The sequence below is a fragment of the Tachypleus tridentatus genome, chromosome 13 (genome assembly GCF_004210375.1).
Source record: "Tachypleus tridentatus isolate NWPU-2018 chromosome 13, ASM421037v1, whole genome shotgun sequence".
Lineage (NCBI taxonomy): Eukaryota > Metazoa > Arthropoda > Merostomata > Xiphosura > Limulidae > Tachypleus > Tachypleus tridentatus.
This window is the reverse complement of record NC_134837.1, coordinates 10,365,333-10,386,359: the sequence shown is the minus strand read 5'-3', so window position 1 is coordinate 10,386,359 and position 21,027 is coordinate 10,365,333. Positions and strand designations below refer to the sequence as shown.

Here is a 21,027-nt window from a genome sequence, read left to right as displayed (position 1 = left end):
GCGTTTTGTTGTTTATTTTGTTTTTAAAACTCACAGATTGTGCCCTTTATCCAAGTATTTCTTTTAAATATCAGAAACAGCGACACCTCCTCTGTATCGAAACAAATCCTCGAATTCTGTCTCAGAAACCGGATGCTAAGTTAACACATACTGTGAAATCATTTGGAAAACAGATAAAAAGAACAGAAGTAAACGTAGTATTAATTACACATATCACACCCATTTACTTTTAGTGTTATTTTTAACAACTGTTCAATTGCGTGCCACATTTTACACAAGAGAAAGCATAAACAAATATAAATTAGTTAAACTCACTAGATAAGTCCATTATTTCTATGTGTGGGTAAAATGGATCCTCTCTCAAAACGATTTCTTGGAGTATTATTCCAAAGCTGTACACATCTCCCTTCTGTGTTCCATTAGGCGGACAGTGGGTTAGCTTTAGAAGTTCAGGTGCTTTCCAAAGTAGCTCTAAATTCAAGTTGAACTTATGTCAAGCCAGACAGTAACAATGTTGAATAAAATCACTCAAGAAACTTAACGTTGTAATAATCATTAGTTTAATTAATAGTTGTTTTGGTACATTAGTGACTACGTAATTTTTGTCTACATTACCAGCGAAAGATCCCTGCCTCGCTCGGGTTATTTGGTTGAAAATGTATGTATTCTGAAACCATTTTAGCATAAAAGTATAACCTATACACTTCAACTGCTAAGCAACATGGCATAAGAGCCATTTCTTTTCTATGTAGTTTTTCGCTAGCTTACTTCATCAAAAAAATGTGCACACGCATGCGGACGTAGATTCACACCCTCAGGGTTTACTTGGTATAGGTGCAAAATATCAGGCTTCTTGAGATATGATGGTCACATAGTCACGTATTCTTTCTGTGTGGGTTTTCGCTAGCTTGCCTTAGAAAAACATGCGCAGGCACACGTGAATAAGTGACAATACTCAAGTGCACACCCTCAAAGTTCACTTAGTATAGATACAAAATTTCATGTTTCTAGATTCTTTCCTCTTGGACTTATGGCAGTCAAACACACACACACACAGAAACCTACAGACCCATAGATACGCTCTTTTATTATTATACAAGATATAGCAGGTGATTTTTGTCATTCTCTGTAATTTCTGATGTATTTCAAAAACAAAGTCAACGCTAAGAATAAAAGTATCACTGAAATATGTTAGTTTGTTGTTAAGCACAAAGCTACACTATGAGCTATCTGTGCTGTACAAACCACGAGTATCAAAACCCTTGTGTATCAACATAATCGTCGTTGAGACACTGAACAACTGAGGAAAGCCTTTTAAATGACGTAGCGCTGGGTGTGGCCCAATGGTTAATGTGCGAGATTGGTGCTCATTGATATACATCTCAAACATATAGTTCTATAGCCTGCGACCATGGGTGTATTATAAAATGGTGGTTAAATCCCAGTACTTGGTTAGAGTAGCCTAACCATTGATGATTGGTTTCTTGGTGCTTTCTTTTAACCGTTAATGACTGGTTCCTTGTTTTTGGCTTATCAGTTCAAAGTTAGAAACATTATCTGTATATTTGTATTAAAATTCTAAAAGAAACAAAAGGTATATGTAATAAAAAAGGTGTGTCTGTGTGTGACTTCACGACACCAAAAAAAAAGCCTATAAGTATGAACATGTTCACCCAAGCTAATTGAACTCTTAGGGTGTGCTCCTTTATATTATTACTTATACGCTTGCGTGCATGCGCATCTTTTTATAAGGCAAAGCAGCGAAAACCTACATACAAGAGAAGTGTGATCCACATAGCTCCACGTTTTTTCAGGGAAATTCTGGGAAGGACTGTTTGTAGTGATAGGGATCGGTTTGTTTGTTTGGTTTGTGTTGACTTTCGGGCAAAGCTACTCGAAGGCTATCTAATTATGCTAATTTAGCAGTGTAAGACTAGAGAGAAGGCAGCTAGTCATCACCACCCACCGCCAACTCTTGGGCTATTATTTTGCCAGCAAATAGTGGGATTGACCGTCACATTATAACGCCCTCACGGCTGAAAGGGGCGAGCATGTTTGGTGTGACTGGGATTCGAACCCGCGACCCTCAGATTACGAGTCGAACGCCTTAACCCACCTGGCCATGCCGAGCCCATAGCTTCAAGAGAAAATAACACAGATATCTGAAATTTTGCACCCATACTGAGGGTGTGCATATGGATATTATTACTTATCAGTTGATCAGTCTCTCAATCAATCCAAGCAATGTGCTGTTGTTAGTGGAAGGTCAAATAAGATTTTAGGTGGTATCTAGTGAAATATCGAATTCAACTCACTTGGAGTATCGCATTCAGTCTTAGATTCCTTACCTAATGAAGGACTTAGAATTGTTGTAAATGGTGCAGAAGAGAGCTTCTAGGAAGATACCTAGGGTTGAAAGGCTGTCATATGTCATGTGCATTTGTCCATGAGAGATAAACACATTGAAAGAAATATGACCGTCATAGCTCCAAGAGGAAAGAACCCAGAAACATAAAATTTTGCAACCACACTAAATGTAACTCTAGGGTGTGCATCTGGATATTAATGCTTATCTACGTGCTTTCGCACATACACATCTGTCATGCATGTCTGTGTAGGTGTGCCTATCATAGACCCAAGAGGAAAGTATCTAAAAACGTGAAATTATTCACTAATAATAAGTGGACCCTGTGTATTTGCATCTTTATCTATGTGCGTGCGCAAATGAACATGCGTATGAACATTATTGTACCGGAACTAAGTGGATCCTGAGAGTGTGCACCTGGGTCTCATTACTTATCTACGTGCATGCGTATCTTTTTAATGAGACAAACTAGCGAAAAAACCCACAGAAAAGAAATGTCTTCTCATACATAGAAAAAAACAGTGTGTTTTGGTAACAGTGCGTTCCAACAATGGTTTAATTAATAATCAGTGATGACGAGAAAACCCACTTGTTGGGAAACGTATATGTAAAAGCGGTTGGTTTGGGTTGAGAAAATTGTTTATGTAGAGGAGTGAACAACGTTTCGACCTTTTTCTCGTAAACTGACAATGACCGAAGAAGATCGAAACGTTGTTCGCTCCTCTACATAAACAAGCCGCTTTTACATATATGTTTCCCAACAAGCGGGTTTTATGTCATTTTAGAATGATTTGTTGGCAACGGAAGTGCAACCTAATATTGTTGTTAGTTATGTACTGAAAGTATAACAATAAAAATGTGCAGACAACAAAACTGTAAAAATATATCTGTTACTTTCTTAATTTAATCTCCGTTTATTAAATAGATTTCTTTAATATTGAAATGTTTGTTTGTTTGTTTTGGAATTTCGCACAAAGCTACTCGAGGGCTATCTGTGCTAGCCGTCCCTAATTTAGCAGTGTAAGACTAGAGGGAAGGCAGCTAGTCATCACCACCCACCGCCAACTCTTGGGCTACTCTTTTACCAACGAATAGTGATTGACCGTCACATTATACACCCCCACGGCTGGGAGGGCGAGCATGTTTAGCGCGACGCGGGCGCGAAACCGCGACCCTCGGATTACGAGTCGCACGCCTTACGCGCTAGGCCATGCCAGGCCTGAAATGTTTGATGATATAACATAAAATACATTAACCAATGAACAGTTTATGTTTAAAATCAAGCATCACGTGACGTGACTCACACTGGCTTTTATACAGGTTAATGTGACGTATAGTGATATTTATAATATAGAAATCATATCAAAGTAATAACCCGAACGAAGCTGGATACTTTCACTAGTTCTAAATAATTAGCAATAAATATTTTGCAATTTGCTTTTATCAGTAATATTATATAAATGAAAATTAAATCTAATAAAAACTATAAGTGTGAGTGAGATACTAGCGATACCACGTGGTTCTTTTTGTTTGACTTTTCAAACAACTCTTCTCAAAGGACCATCTGCGCTGTACCCACCACGGCTATCGAAACCTGGATTTTAGTACTATAAGCCTTCAGGATTACTTCTGAAACACAAAGGGAAAAGTGGTTCTTGAAAGTAAAAGTTTAGATGTTAACGGTTTTGTAATGTATAATGAATGTATAATGAAAGGTTTTGTAATGTATAATGAAAGGCTTTGTAATGTTTAATGAAGAGTTTTGTAATGTATAATGAAAGGTTTTGTAATGTATAATGAAAGGCTTTGTAATGTATGATGAATGTATAATGAAAGGTTTTGTAATGTTTAATGAAAAGTTTTGTAATGTATAATGAAAGGTTTTGTAATGTATAATGAAAGGTTTTGTAATGTATAATGAATGTATAATGAAAGGTTTTGTAATGTATGATGAATGTATAATGAAAGGTTTTGTAATGTATGATGAACGTATAATGAAAGTTGGTCTTTGTAAATGCATGATGAATGTATAACGAAATGTTTTGTAATGTATACTCCAATGTATAACGAAAGGTCTTTGTAATGTATAACGAATGTACAACGAAAGGTTTTATAACGTATAACGATAGGTCTTTGTAATGTATAATAAATGTTTTGTAATGTATAACGAAAGGATCTGTAATGCATAACGAAAGGTTTTGTAATATATGATGAAATGTTTTGTAACACATGATGAACGTATAACGAAAGGTTTTATAATGTATAACGAAAGGTTTTGTAATGTATAATGAAAGGTTTGTAATGCATAACGAATGTATAATGAAAGGTCTTGTAATGTATAACGAAAGGTCTTTGTAATATATGATGAACGTATAATGAAAGGTCTTTATAATGTATAACGAAAGGTTTTGTAATGTATAACGAAAGGTTTTATAATGCATAACGAATGTATAATGAAAGGTTTTGTAATGTATAACGAAAGGTTTTGTAATGTATAACGAAAGGTCTTTATAATGTATAACGAAAGGTTTTGTAATGTATAACGAAAGGTTTTATAACGTATAACGAATGTATAACGAAAGGTTTTGTAATGTATAACGAACGTATAACGAAAGGTTTTAAATGCATAACGAAATGTTTTGTAACATATGATGAATGTATAATGAAAGGTTTTATAATGTATAACGAAAGGTTTTGTAATGTATAACGAAAGGTTTTGTAATGTATAACGAATGTATAATGAAAGGTTTTGTAACGTATAACGAACGTATAACGAAAAGGTTTTGTAATGTATAACGAATGTATAATGAAAAGCCTTTTGTAATGTATAATAAAAGTTTTTGTGATGTATAACGAAAGGTTTTGTAATGTATAACGAAAGGTTTTGTAATGTATGACGAACGTATAACGAAAGGTCTTTGTAATGTATGATGAATGTATAATGAAAGGGTTTTGTAATGTATGATGAATGTATAACGAAATGTTTTGTAATGTATACCAATGTATAATGAAAGGTTTTGTAACGTATAACAGAACGTACAACGAAAGGTTTTATAACGTATAACGATAGGTCTTTGTAATGTATAATAAATGTTTTGTAACGTATAACGAAAGGATCTTGTAATGTATAACGAAAGGTTTTGTAATATATGATGAAATGTTTTGTAATACATGATGAATGTATAATGAAAGGTTTTATAATGTATAACGAAAGGTTTTGTAATGTATAACGAAAGGTTTTGTAATGCATAACGAATGTATAATGAAAGGTCTTTGTAATCGTATAACGAAAGGTCTTTGTAATATATGATGAACGTATAACGAAAGGTCTTTATAATGTATAACGAAAGGTTTTTATAATGCATAACGAACGTATAACGAAAGGTTTTGTAATGTATAACGAAAGGTTTTGTAACGTATAACGAAAGGTTTTTGTAATATATGACGAACGTATAACGAAAGGTTTTATAACGTATAACGAAAGGTCTTTGTAATGTATAACGAAAGGTTTTATAATGTATAACGAACGTATAACGAAAGGTTTTGTAATGTATAACGAACGTATAACGAAAGGTTTTGTAACGTATAACGAAATGTTTTGTAATATATGATGAACGTATAACGAAAGGTTTTATAACGTATAACGAAAGGTTTTGTAATGTATAACGAAAGGTTTTGTAATGTATAACGAACGTATAATGAAAGGTTTTGTAATGCATAACGAACGTATAACGAAAGGTTTTGTAATGTATAACGAACGTATAACGAAAGGTTTTGTAATGCATAACGAATGTATAACGAAAAGTTTTGTGATGTATAATGAAAGGTTTTGTAATGCATAACGAAAGGTTTTGTAATGTATAACGAAAGGTTTTGTAATGCATAACGAATGTATAATGAAAGGTTTTGTAATGTATGATGAACGTATAATGAAAGGTTTTGTAATGTATGATGAACGTATAACGAAAGGTTTTGTAATGTATGATGAATGTATAATGAAATGTTTTGTAATGTATACTCAATGTATAATGAAAGGTTTTGTAATGTATAACGAATGTACAATGAAAGGTTTTATAATGTATAATGATAGGTTTTGTAATGTATAATGAAAGGTTTTATAACGTATAACGAAAGGTTTTGTAATGTATAACGAAAGGTCTTTGTAATGCATAACGAACGCATAACGAAAGGTTTGTAATGTATAACGAAAGGTTTTGTAACATATGATGAACGTATAACGAAAGGTTTTATAACGTATAACGAAAGGTTTTGTAATGTATAACGAAAGGTCTTTATAATGCATAACGAATGTATAACGAAAGGTTTTGTAATGTATAACGAAAGGTCTTTGTAATATATGATGAACGTATAACGAAAGGGTTTTATAATGTATAATGAAAGGTTTTGTAATGTATAATGAAAGGTTTTATAATGTATAACGAATGTATAATGAAAGGTTTTGTAATGTATAACGAATGTATAATGAAAGGTTTTGTAATGTATAATGAAATGTTTTGTAATATATGATGAATGTATAATGAAAGGTTTTATAATGTATAATGAAAGGTTTTGTAATGTATAATGAAAGGTTTTGTAATGTATAACGAATGTATAATGAAAGGTTTTGTAATGTATAATGAATGTATAATGAAAGGTTTTGTAATGTATAATGAATGGCTAAGTGGTGAATCACTTAACTAAATCTATTTGGTTATACATCGATAAAGAAATTGATGTCAGTCCTATGAATGAAGGGATACAGTAAATAAAGGTAAAATTTCTCAAACGTTTTTCATTCTGGAGAAAACCTGACATGGCCTGAGGGTTAGAATTCGCAATCTACCGTTTACGGGTTGAAATCCCCGTCAACGAATGTGCTCGCTCTTTCAGTCGTGGAAGCTTTATAATGTGATGGTCAATCCCACTATTCGATGTTAAAAAAGTAGTTCAAGATGTTGGCAGTGTGTGGTGTTGGTTTCCCTCAGTCCCTCGGTAGGACGGCGGTAAGTCTTCGAAAAACAATGCTAAAATCAGAGGTCCGATTCCCCAGTGGACATAGCCTGTACCTCGATGTGACTTTATTATAAAAAATCACATAAAAACGCTTTCCCTCGACTCTTACTGCTAAATTAAGAATGGCTAGCGCCGATAGTTCTCGCGTAGCTTTGTGCGTAACTGAAACAAAACCAAAACTTATTAAAATATGTTGAAACAAGCAAAATATTCAGATACTGGAAGTACTGTTACTTATGTTGTGAGTTAACGTCATAATTATTATCTATGGTAAAATGCCGGTTTGAAGCAAGCTCGAACTGTTTTATCTTGTATAAGAGAAAGTTATCACAATTAACTAGTCTTTCAACTATAAATTTATTTTTAACATTGTTGTAAAAAGTTTAAAACTTGAAGAACACGCGAACGAAAAATACGTTTTATGATTGACTAAAACCATTTGGTTATTTGAAAATTTTCAGACAAATTAAACAAGTGGTTATCTGTGAGCGTAACCCTCCCTAAATTTAAACTGCCAGACTAAAAGGAAAGTTGCTAGTCAACAGCATCCACCGCCAACTCTTGAGCTACTCTAATCGAACAGTGGGATTTGATTCACCACGTTTTTAACACACCTAAAGTGCACAGCAATGGTGCACCAACAACAAATCTGGGATTCACAGTCTGGGGACGTTAACTATTAGGTAACCCTTATTTCAATCCATACCACATCAACCACTGTGCTTTTTGGAAAGACTGTTTCAACTAGCTTACTTTTCTGGTCCCTAAAGTCATATTCGTTGTAATTTTCTTCTTCGCGGAAAGATGGCAGACCAAAGTCGGTAACCTTCAGAACAAAATGGCTGTCCACAACACAGTTTGTAGACCGCAGTCGCCCGTGGGTCCCTATTTCTCCACTGTGAAGGTAGTATATGCCCTAGAATTAGAAAACGAAAATTACAACTTCTCCAAAATATTCGTTACACAAAAAAGAACCTACAGATAAAAAACAAAAATCGATAAACAATTGATATTTTGAACCTGTACTATTGTGAGAGATACGTTTGATGTGTCTTCGTTCTTTAGGTGATAGTTAGAGATCCAATTCCTACAAAGTAAGGAAACAGGGCATTTATAAAGAAAATTTTCCCAATATTGTACATTTTCAGATCGTTTTGGTAGCTGAAACATTCTTTATTTATTGTTTGCTTTTAAAAACGTTAGAAAGGTCAAATATGTTATACTAAACGATTTTGGATCCTCGCTACCGTCCATGTCTTCATGTCACATCATAGCCTGTCTAATTGTCATACATCTTTAAAACACCTTTTCAACGTAGACGTCATTACAAAAGACTCCATCATAAGAATGCCCTGTTCTAGGCTCACTACTTTCCCTACATGCTATCCAACTGCAAAGAAATTCATAAAGCAGCGACTTGATTGGCACTTGTTTAGATTAAATAATGTGAATACTTGCTTCACTCTCCCGTTACTTGAGGCATTCGACTGTTGAACAGGCGGTATTACAGGAAGCCTTATATTTATGAACCCATATTCAAATAGTCTCGATCCTAGACAGAGACCCTTCTTCATTATGCCACACCCATTGGGTTTCCCACTGAAGTTTGCGTTCGAGGATTCTCACCTGTTACGAAACACTACATTTTACATACCAGGCTGAAGTAGGACTTGATAAAAGTCCTTTTTTAATGGGCCTGGTGACCAAGATGATCCATATTTTTATGTATTTAACGTCATTAAGTATAAGGGATATTCCAGTTTTGTAAATTCTAATTCCGCGATATAATCATATTATCATCAATCTTAATGAATGTATATTTTCACACTAGAAAATCCTGTAATATTCCTACCCAAAAAAACAATACATTTTCGATGGCATTGCATTACTTATGGAATGCCAAACCATTTCAAAATGTTATTCAGATACATGAATTTACACCATGACTTGATATCGGCTGTGGTTGTGTGATTTGCTATTTTGAATACTCAACATCGTAGTAACATACTGTGTTCTATACTCGTAGGAAACGTGCCCATAACGACTCTCAGATCCTCAATTTTAGTGTTATAAGCCTTCGTGGTTATTCCTAATCCAATGGAGTCAATTGTATTGTTGGATGGCCGTTAATAGAACTACCATATGATATGTGTGTGTATGTGTTTATATCTTCACCCTAATATCCCTTTCACCCTAAAATAAAGACAAATATAAAGAATTTTATTTTCCATTCTTGTGATATTTAGCACAATTATTGGGAAACTCAAGAACACTTTCAAACAGACCTAAATACATTACTATACATGCCAACCAGCTACAGTTTTCTAGTATTTTTCATAAATACTTATATCTGTGTTGAATGACTGTTGAAGCTCGATTTTCTGACAGATGGTAATATAAGAAAGTTTCACGTTCTCTATTTTCCACCCAATGTTCCTTTTTGTTTAAAATGTAATCGAAAACCAATAAAAGGATTTGGTAAATCTGTTGCTTTAGTTTTACGGAACGTTTACAAATATATTCTTTCTACCTGAAAATTGTAGTATTGTGAGAATAGATCTTTCACAGCAGAAAAAAGCTGTTAATATGTCAATAAAAGATATGTTGATCTCAGTTAAGTTCAGCAATAGATTAAAATCCCAGAGGTTACACTGATAGATTCTGATCCCTCAATGTGGATACCGCCAACCTCGCAGGAAGTGCAGGAGAGTTTCTTTGTGGATGTCACCAGTGACCTTTGTTTGTTGTCCTAGTGACTCACTATTTTTTATATTCTAACTACACCATAAAATATTTTGTTTTCCAGGAATCTCGTTCTCCTGGGTGCCAATGAAGATCTTCTATGGTTACTTGCTTCACGAAGATTTTCCATGGTTACTTGCTTCACGAAGATCTTCCATGGTTACTTGTTTCACAAAGATCTTCCATGGTTACTTGTTTCACGAAGATATTCCATGGTTACTTGTTTCACCGATAGCCTTCCAGTAGAGAGGTTCTGGATTTGATATAGGACATTTTTTGCAAGTTTGTCAACTTTCATAGTTAGTTTCACTTTGCATGACTTGGTACGTATATCCATGCCATCTGTCTTGAAACCAACAACTCTCAGTTCATACTGTATTGAAACCAACAACTCTCAGTTCATACTGTCTTGAAACCAACAACTCTCAGTTCATACTGTATTGAAACCAACAACTCTCAGTTCATACTGTATTGAAACCAACAACTCTCAGTTCATACTGTCTTGAAACCAACAACTCTCAGTTCATACTGTATTGAAACCAACAACTCTCAGTTCATACTGTATTGAAACAAACAACTCTCAGTTCATACTGTATTGAAACCAACAACTCTCAGTTCATACTGTATTGAAACAAACAACTCTCAGTTCATACTGAGAGTAGGTCACAAATATGTTATACTTATAGCACTGCCGATTTGTGTTCCATATCTTACAGGAATGTTGCACTGCCTATTTGTGTTCCATATCTCACAGGAATGTTGCACTGCCTATTTCTGTTCCATATCTTACAGGAATATTGCACTGCCGATTTGTGTTCCATATCTTACAGGAATGTTGCACTGCCTATTTTTGTTCCATATCTTACAGGAATATTGCACTGCCGATTTGTGTTCCATATCTTACAGGAATGTTGCACTGCCTATTTGTGTTCCATATCTTACAGGAATGTTGCACTGCCTATTTGTGTTCCATATCTTACAGGAATGTTGCACTGCCTATATGTGTTCCATATCTTACAGGAATGTTGCACTGCCTATTTGTGTTCCATATCTTACAGGAATGTTGCACTGCCGATTTGTGTTCCATATATTACAGGAATATTGCACTGCCGATTTGTGTTCCATATCTTACAGGAATGTTGCACTGCCTATTTGTGTTCCATATCTTACAGGAATATTGCACTGCCGATTTGTGTTCCATATCTTACAGGAATGTTGCACTGCCTATTTGTGTTCCATATCTTACAGGAATGTTGCACTGCCTATTTGTGTTCCATATCTTACAGGAATGTTGCACTGCCTATTTGTGTTCCATATCTTACAGGAATGTTGCACTGCCGATTTGTGTTCCATATCTTACAGGAATATTGCACTGCCGATTTGTGTTCCATATCTTACAGGAATGTTGCACTGCCTATTTGTGTTCCATATCTTACAGGAATATTGCACTGCCGATTTGGGTTCCATATCTTACAGGAATGTTGCACTGCCTATTTGTGTTCCATATCTTACAGGAATGTTGCACTGCCGATTTGTGTTCCATATCTTACAGGAATGTTGCACTGCCTATTTGTGTTCCATATCTTACAGGAATATTGCACTGCCGATTTGTGTTCCATATCTTACAGGAATGTTGCACTGCCTATTTGTGTTCCATATCTTACAGGAATATTGCACTGCCGATTTGTGTTCCATATCTTACAGGAATGTTGCACTGCCTATTTGTGTTCCATATCTTCAGGAATGTTGCACTGCCGATTTGTGTTCCATATCTTACAGGAATGTTGCACTGCCTATTTGTGTTCCATATCTTACAGGAATGTTGCACTGCCTATTTGTGTTCCATATCTTACAGGAATATTGCACTGCCGATTTGTGTTCCATATCTTACAGGAATGTTGCACTGCCTATTTGTGTTCCATATCTTACAGGAATAGTGCACTGCCGATTTGTGTTCCATATCTTACAGGAATATTGCACTGCCGATTTGTGTTCCATATCTTACAGGAATGTTGCACTGCCTATTTGTGTTCCATATCTTACAGGAATGTTGCACTGCCTATTTGTGTTCCATATCTTACAGGAATGTTGCACTGCCTATTTGTGTTCCATATCTTACAGGAATGTTGCACTGCCTATTTGTGTTCCATATCTTACAGGAATATTGCACTGCCGATTTGTGTTCCATATCTTACAGGAATGTTGCACTGCCTACTTGTGTTCCATATCTTACAGGAATGTTGCACTGCCTATTTGTGTTCCATATCTTACAGGAATGTTGCACTGCCTATTTGTGTTCCATATCTTACAGGAATATTGCACTGCCGATTTGTGTTCCATATCTTACAGGAATGTTGCACTGCCTATTTGTGTTCCATATCTTACAGGAATATTGCACTGCCGATTTGTGTTCCATATCTTACAGGAATGTTGCACTGCCTATTTGTGTTCCATATCTTACAGGAATGTTGCACTGCCTATTTGTGTTCCATATCTTACAGGAATGTTGCACTGCCTATTTCTGTTCCATATCTTACAGGAATATTGCACTGCCGATTTGTGTTCCATATCTTACAGGAATGTTGCACTGCCTATTTGTGTTCCATATCTTACAGGAATGTTGCACTGCCTATTTGTGTTCCATATCTTACAGGAATGTTGCACTGCCGATTTGTGTTCCATATCTTACAGGAATGTTGCACTGCCTATTTGTGTTCCATATCTTACAGGAATGTTGCACTGCCTATTTGTGTTCCATATCTTACAGGAATGTTGCACTGCCTATTTGTGTTCCATATCTTACAAGAACGTTGCACTGCCTATTTGTGTTCCATATCTTACAGGAATGTTGCACTGCCTATTTGTGTTCCATATCTTACAGGAATGTTGCACTGCCTATTTGTGTTCCATATCTTACAGGAATGTTGCACTGCCTATTTCTGTTCCATATCTTACAGGAATATTGCACTGCCGATTTGTGTTCCATATCTTACAGGAATGTTGCACTGCCTATTTGTGTTCCATATCTTACAGGAATGTTGCACTGCCTATTTGTGTTCCATATCTTACAGGAATGTTGCACTGCCGATTTGTGTTCCATATCTTACAGGAATGTTGCACTGCCTATTTGTGTTCCATATCTTACAGGAATGTTGCACTGCCTATTTGTGTTCCATATCTTACAGGAATGTTGCACTGCCTATTTGTGTTCCATATCTTACAAGAATGTTGCACTGCCTATTTGTGTTCCATATCTTACAGGAATGTTGCACTGCCTATTTGTGTTCCATATCTTACAGGAATGTTGCACTGCCGATTTGTGTTCCATATCTTACGGGAATGTTGCACTGCCGATTTGTGTTCCATATCTTACAGGAATGTTGCACTGCCTATTTGTGTTCCATATCTTACAGGAATGTTGCACTGCCTATTTGTGTTCCATATCTTACAGGAATGTTGCACTGCCGATTTGTGTTCCATATCTTACAGGAATGTTGCACTGCCTATTTGTGTTCCATATCTTACAGGAATGTTGCACTGCCTATTTGTGTTCCATATCTTACAGGAATGTTGCACTGCCTATTTGTGTTCCATATCTTACAGGAATGTTTGGAAGCTTTGTTTATTATAATATTAATACATCCAGCGAAGTTGAATGTCTGTTACAAGTTAGAGATTTTAGTGTGTGATAGATGGCAATGCAGGAACAGCGGCACTTTCTTCTCATTAGCATGCCTGCAGGAACAGTGACACTTTCTTCTCACCAGCATGCCTGCAGGAACAGTGACACTTTCTTCTCACCAGCATGCCTGCAGGAACAGTGACACTTTCTTCTCTCCAGCATGCCTGCAGGAACAGTGACACTTTCTTCTCACCAGGATGCCTCTTGTTGGATGTGCTGAACAGAACTGCACTTTTGTCAGTAATGACCATAAATCTGTATTACTGAGCCAACTGATCACAATTTCAACTTTGTTAGAGTTTTTAAACATCAGAATGTTGTCAAAAGAGGTCAGCATAGACTATTTGATTGGACTGTCAGGGAAAACCAGCGTCATATAATAGATGTTGAAGAGAACTTGCAAGAGTAGTAATCCTTAAAGCAAAGTGATAGATGTTCATCATGCTCACCATGGTCTATCTTCTGCTAGTTATTTACTGGTCTTTTACATTTTGCACTAATGTACAGTTAGACTATATTTTATTTATCTTTCAGATATAAAGCTGATACCAAGGTGTTTTGACCAGCTTCAAAACGTCTATGTGTATCTCTTGCATTGTTCCAGGCTTTACGTCTAACAACCACCTAAGAATGATGGTAGTAGTGGTGGAAACATGATGGATTCACTAACCTTCTAAGTATAAACGTGGTAGCCTTTAAGATGATAGTCGTGGATTATGGTAAAGATCTGGTAAATGAATTAGAACACATTTCAACTGTTACTCAGCTAATGATACCGTGAATATCTTCAACAGGATGACTTCTTTAAGTTTCTTAAAGGTGGTAGTTTCATCCTTAGATATATATATGTGGCTCTGTGTATTTTGTCCAAGCTAAAGATGGTTCCATACCTGTATGTAGTTGTAGATCAAAGTGGAACTGGTGTAGTGTGAGCTAATTTTATATATAACCATGGTTATTAAACTGGTTTGAATCTGTGGATAAAGAGCTTGATTTGGTCTCCACTTTTATTGAATTGGGCATTGTACTCTTCATTATTTGTTTAGATCCAATGCTACACAAAATCACCAGAAAGATTGGCCTTATTGCACACTTAATTCTATTTCAGGACTCAGATTTTGGAAGGTGGCCACTTATTTCATGGAATCCTTGCTTCATGTGCCCGAAGTGGGTCTCACCTTGTCTGCAAAGCTCGGCCTTGCATACTTTCCAGACATTACTAATGTTACCGTTCCATTTGTATGTGGTGGTTCTTTTGTATAAATCTGGCATCGTTTTATGGTAAAGAGATTCTTGAAAGTACGAAAGTTGGCCATTCTTCTCGGATTTCTAAAACGTTTTATTCCATTAAACATTCTAGTCTTGAAGCTAACCTCACGTAGTTACTGGTGGCACTATGTACCCTTTTAAAGGTAAAGGTTATACTTAGTTGGGTTAGATTACAACAAAAACAGCCGAGGCCTATTCACATGTCTTCCACCTTGGTACTCAGAGATTTTTGTTGATTCACCTGATTAGTAATATAAGTTTGACATCTTTATTGTGGAAAACGTTAGTGAATCCTGGTAGGGAGTCTGGCATTAAAGTATTCCAATACTGGACCCAATGTATGTTTTCATACAAATCAGGCAGGAATCTCCAATCTGGCGCATGATGTACAGATGGGTAATGTGGATGTGTAGGAGTAAATGTTGTTATCTGTATGATGTGCACCTTTCATGTACAGATGGGTAATGTGGATGTGTAGGAGTAAATGTTGTTATCTATATGATGTGCACCTTCATGTATAGATGGGTAATGTGGATGTGTAGGAGTAAATGTTGTTATCTGTATGATGTGCACCTTTCATGTATAGATGGGTAATGTGGATGTGTAGGAGTAAATGTTGTTATCTGTATGATGTGCACCTTTCATGTACAGATGGGTAATGTGGATGTGTAGGAGTAAATGTTGTTATCCGTATGATGTGCACCTTTCATGTATAGATGGGTAATGTGGATGTGTAGGAGTAAATGTTGTTATCCGTATGATGTGCACCTTTCATGTATAGATGGGTAATGTGGATGTGTAGGAGTAAATGTTATCTATATGATGTGCACCTTTCATGTATAGATGGGTAATGTGGATGTGTAGGAGTAAATGTTATCTGTATGACATGAAGCTTGCAATAGAGACTTACACTGAGAGGTATCATAAAGTTCCTAGTAAATGACATTGTCGGACTTCAAATGACATCCTACCTGCTAGGTTAGAAAGTGATATGAACTTAAATCTAATCAACTTCTGAGAATTTGAGGATATAGCTTCCTTTAATTGTAGGCTATGATAAAACTAATAAAACTGATGTTTCAGTTATTTACTATGATATGAGACTAGGGGAACATCATAGAATTCTTAATGCATGTGTACATATTCTCTGCTTGATTTTTATTTCCTGATTTCTATGTTCCTTCCCTTGTTCTGTGAAACGAGTGAAAGTTTCATGTTGAGTGCACGATGGAAGATAAAGCTGCTTAGGGGTCAAAGTTTATCATTAAATAAATAAGCCAATCCGACGCCTTTGCTCTCTAATATACTATTTATTTTTAACGAAAACGTTCCATAATTTTCCCAGAATATAATAAAGACAAAAAAGTAACTATAATAAGAATAAATATCTCAGTTGAGGTAAAGGATCAGATGATTTCACACCAAGAGAACTTCACATAAACAAAGCAGATGATTTCACACCAAGATAACTTTACATAAACAAAGCAGATAATTTCACACCAAGAGAACTTCACATAAACAAAGCAGATGATTTCACACCAAGAGAACTTCACATAAACAAAGCAGATACTTTTGTTTCACACCAAGAGAACTTCACATAAACAAAGCAGATAATTTTGTTTCACACCAAGAGAACTTCACATAAACAAAGCAGATAATTTTGTTTCACACCAAGAGAACTTCGCATAAACAAAGCAAAAAGTTTTGTTTCACACCAAGAGAACTTCACATAAACAAAGCAGATAATTTTGTTTCACACCAAGAGAACTTCACATAACAAAACATACAATTTTGTTTCACACCAAGAGAACTTCACATAACAAAACATACAATTTTGTTTCACATCAATAAAACCTACTATTTCTCTATTTGTATTTCTGTAAAATCAGTGACATTTTATAATATTATTCAGTTATGTTATGAAACGTTTTTACATTATCTGAAAGTCAAAGGTTTTCAATACCTTAAAATTCATATTCCAAATTTCATCTTTCCTCCTGTATTTTGTAAAATTAGAGAATAGAACAAACGCTAATTCAGATTACTTAATAATAAAGAAGTGTGTGTATCTGTGAATTCATATAGCAAAGCCACATCTGCTAATAGTACACAAGTGGCTGGACTTTAGACAATTAATTTTCAATAATTATAATAAAATATTTGTACTAAAAATTAAAGAATTTTTTATGTTTGAACTAATTTATAAGTCTGAGTATTAAACTCTTGCAATCTGTTAACGAGGTTAAATAGGCAGAAATTCCACCAAACTGAAGTGATGTTGGTACAAACTAATTATACATTTCTCTTCAATTCCTAATCATTCTGTTTGTCCATTACAAATATTTACACGATAAAAACAATAAAAAAATAATTTGTAATTTTAAAAATTCCCAAACCCTAATATACTACATTTGTTTAACAACATCAACATATATTTCCGAAATATTACTTAAAAAAAATATCAAATGGTAATATGAATTCACAATCAGTTTAAATTAACTTACCAATATGATAAACTATCAATTTATATTACCTTAATAATATCATTAACAATAAGTTTAGCTAATCTTAACGAATTAATAAATAACCACTTAAACTAGCCTAAACGACATAATAAATAACCAGTTTATCTAACCTTAACAACATAATAAATAACCAGTTTAGCTAACCTTAACGACATCATAAATAACCAGTTTATCTAACCTTAACAACATAATAAATAACCACTTTAACTAGCCTAAACGACATAATAAATAACCAGTTTATCTAATCTTAACAACATAATAAATAACCACTTTAACTAGCCTAAACGACATAATAAATAACCAGTTTATCTAATCTTAACAACATAATAAATAACCACTTTAACTAGCCTAAACGACATAATAAATAACCAGTTTATCTAACCTTAACGACATAATAAATAATCAGTTTAACTTACATTAACAACATAATAAATAACCAGTTTAGCTAACCTTAACGACATAATAAATAACCAGTTTAACTAACCTTAACAACATAATAAATAACCAGTTTAGCTGACCTTAACGACATAATAAATAACCAGTTTGACTTACCTTAACAACATAATAAATAACCAGTTTAGCTAACCTTAACGACATAATAAATAACCAGTTTAACTTACCTTAACAACATAATAAATAACCAGTTTAGCTAACCTTAACGATATAATAAATAACCAGTTTAACTTACCTCAATGACATAATAAATAACCAGTTTAGTTAACCTTAACGACATAATAAATAACCAGTTTAGCTAACTTTAAGGACATAATAAATAACTTACCTTCACAATATCATTAATTAGTGAATGCCTGAACATCCAGTCTAGTTTTATGGAGTCGTTGTGAAGAACATCCTATAAAACAGTATTAAGAAACTAACTTAAAAACTTGAAACATCTTAAATTTACTCAAAAACTTAAGACATTTTGAACTTAAAAACGTATTTTTTCTTAACAAATACAGCTGTATTTGAACCTTTTCCCATACCCAGGATGTTTTGGAAAAGTAAAATTAACAAGCAGTTATCTCGGAAAATATAAAATATAACATGGTTATCAATCAAAATCATACGGTGAGTAACAACACCACCTTAGACGTATTTTTACCATGGGTTCATCCTTGACGTTGGACAGTGTCACTGGCGAAGGCGACACTGACCACCTGAGTTGTGTTTTTAAATGTTTAAGGGCCATTGGTGTTTTTAACTACATTAAGTTTTTAACTCGAGAACAGGACTAATGAATGTAAGCAAATAGTGTGTACTATGATCGAGGGTTAGCAGATGTTTTCTAGTCCAGTTTCTTTTCGCATATTCGCACAAAGCATCTCACGTTCTGTATGCGCCGGTCATCTCTAGCTCTGAACTGATAGACTAGAGGGAAGGCAGCTGGTGAATAGAACCCAGTGCCAACTCTTGGGTTACTCTTGTCGGACTGAACATTAGAATTTTAACATCTCTCTTACAACGTATCAATGACCCCAAAAGTGCAGTGTGCTATTTCTTCTTGTTTTGTTTCGTGGTAATGAAATTGTTCAATGCTCTAGCTACTGAGACAGGCTTGGTCCACTGTTGGACACGCTAACCACTGGGTCTGGTTTGGTTCACTGTTGGACACGCTAACCACTGGGTCAGGTTTGGTCCACTGTTGGTCACGCTTGCCACTGGGTCTGGTTTGGTCCACTGTTGGACACGCTTGCCACTGGGTCAGGTTTGGGCCACTGTTGGACACGCTAACCACTGGGTCTGGTTTGGTTCACTGCTCAACACGCTACGAATGGATCACACTTGGTCTATTTCACATTCAGAGAATAAACTTTTTTTTCACGTATCAGTTCCGTATGAACCAGTTTTATTTACTTATTTAGTGAGAACGATAAAACCCATTTGTAGTGAAAAACATATGTGTAAAAACGGTTCGTTTGGGTTGAGAAAATTGCCTAAGCATGGGCAACCCAGTATCACCAGTTCTAGCCAATATTTTTATGACAGAAGTTGAAACACAAGCTATAACACAGCATTACATCCACCACTATACTGGTACAGATATGTAGATGACACGGTTGTGGGATTCAAATCTACAGAACACATACTTAATTTTTCCAATCACATTAACTCTATACATCCCAACATTAACTTCACATGTGAACAGGAAGAAAGCAATCAAATATCATTTCTTAACCTCAAAATTACAAAAACCGACACACAATTCAAAACAGAAATCCACCGAAAAATCACCCATACTGGACTATACATTCCTTGGGACTCAGCACATGAAACAAAACAAAAACTCAACATACTAAGAAACCAAATAAACACAGCCATAAAACTATGCTCACCAGATAAAATTAACAATGAGACAAAATAAAACAATACTTCATCAACATCAATACGTTTCCTCCACAAACCGTAGAAAACATTATACGCACACACCTAGACAGAAAGCAAAATCAACCAACAAAAGTAAATACAGCTAACGAATCAAAAAATCACGAAACCATATACTGCTGCATACCATATATTCCTGACATCAGCAAACAAATAACCAACATTTGGCAAAAATTAGTAACAAAATATGACATTCCAGTTAATACCAAATTTATTCAAAAACCAGGCACAAAACTGAGGTCGAAACTATGTAAAATGTACACTCACAAACACCACACCAACATTATTTATAAAATATAATGTGATAACTGCCACGACTTCTATATTGGAGAAACAAGTAGAAAAATGAAAACCAGATTTAAAGAACATAAAAAGTCACCTTCACATGTTTTCGAACCTGTAAGTCAAATAAACATAACCATAGAAAACACTCAAATACTAACTAAAGAAACAAACATAAACAAACACAAAATTAAAAAAGCCTTACTTATACAACAACTTGAGCCCAAATTAAACCAATACAAAGGAACATCTTTATATCTATATTAAAAATAATATAATAAATAATAATAAAAAAATAAATAATATACAATTGTATATTGAACATCTAACACCGCCCTCTACTTTCCGACACTCATTACACAACCCCTTTCAAACATGTGGTCAGCTTGCGGTCAGTTACCTCTTTCTTTCTTTGTGAACCTGACTATGACGAAGAAGGTCGAAACGTTGTTTGCTCTTCTACATAAAATATGTTCTCAACCCAAACAAGCTGTTTTTACATAAATAATTTACTTAATTATCTATTAATCATTCTAATATTATCGAACACTTGTTTACCTTGTTTGATGTTCAGAAAACGCTTCACCAGTAGTACCGAGCCTGTGACTAACGTGCTTCATGCTGGTTACACGTCCTTATATACCATATTATATATATGAAACATATTACTTGTTGTTACTAATACCTAGAGTACGGTCCCTTCTTTACCACTAATACCAAACTTACTAACCAACACCAAGTGTCACAATTATGTATTTACCATG

At 34.8% G+C, this 21,027-nt stretch overlaps 1 pseudogene across 1 annotated transcript in view; it reads right to left on the bottom strand.

Annotated features, from left to right (window-relative positions):
- The window catches only part of LOC143240549 (guanylate cyclase 32E-like), a 75,003-nt pseudogene extending 56,513 nt beyond the window's left edge, over positions 1-18,490 (bottom strand). Inside the window, exons 1-3 of the transcript XR_013021812.1 lie at positions 18,378-18,490; positions 8,132-8,294; positions 316-471 (exon numbers count right to left, since the gene is read on the bottom strand). The product of XR_013021812.1 is annotated as a guanylate cyclase 32E-like (transcript). The remainder of the gene's footprint in view (positions 1-315; positions 472-8,131; positions 8,295-18,377) is intronic.
- Between the last annotated feature and the right edge of the window lie 2,537 nt (positions 18,491-21,027).